The following is a 478-nucleotide window of genomic DNA, read 5'->3' as shown; positions in this document are numbered from 1 at the left end:
TTTTTTTTTTTTTTTACTTTCTCTTCAACTAGTTTTCTCCTTAATCTTTTATTTTTCCTTTATTGTCGTTTTATGTTTTTCTTGAAGTCTTTCATTTCTATGATTTTGCAAGTTATATACTTTTTTAAAAAATAAATTTGGATATTACCTATAAATGTTTACAAGAAAACTTTATCTAATGAAGTGTAAAATAACCAGTATTTCTATGCCCTATCACCCTATGAACAATGAAAAGCCTTATTGTAATTCAATATTCTGTCAGTTTGTCACCCTGTGGTGGCTTGTGTGTTGCTCTGAGGCTAGAAGCTATGCCAGTGGTGTTGCAAAATGCCAGCAGGTTACAAATGGTGGACAGGTTTCAGTGGAGCTTCCAGACTAACACAGACTCAGAAGAAGGAAGAGGACATACACTTATCAGATAATTGGCCAGTGAAAACCATATGAATAACAGTGAAACACTATCTGATATATTACTGGA

This window comes from Orycteropus afer, unplaced genomic scaffold, assembly GCF_000298275.1.
Source record: "Orycteropus afer afer isolate SDZICR_OR568_19922 unplaced genomic scaffold, OryAfe1.0 scaffold00801, whole genome shotgun sequence".
In the NCBI taxonomy this organism is placed as follows: domain Eukaryota; kingdom Metazoa; phylum Chordata; class Mammalia; order Tubulidentata; family Orycteropodidae; genus Orycteropus; species Orycteropus afer.
Note: the sequence above shows the minus strand (reverse complement) of the source record.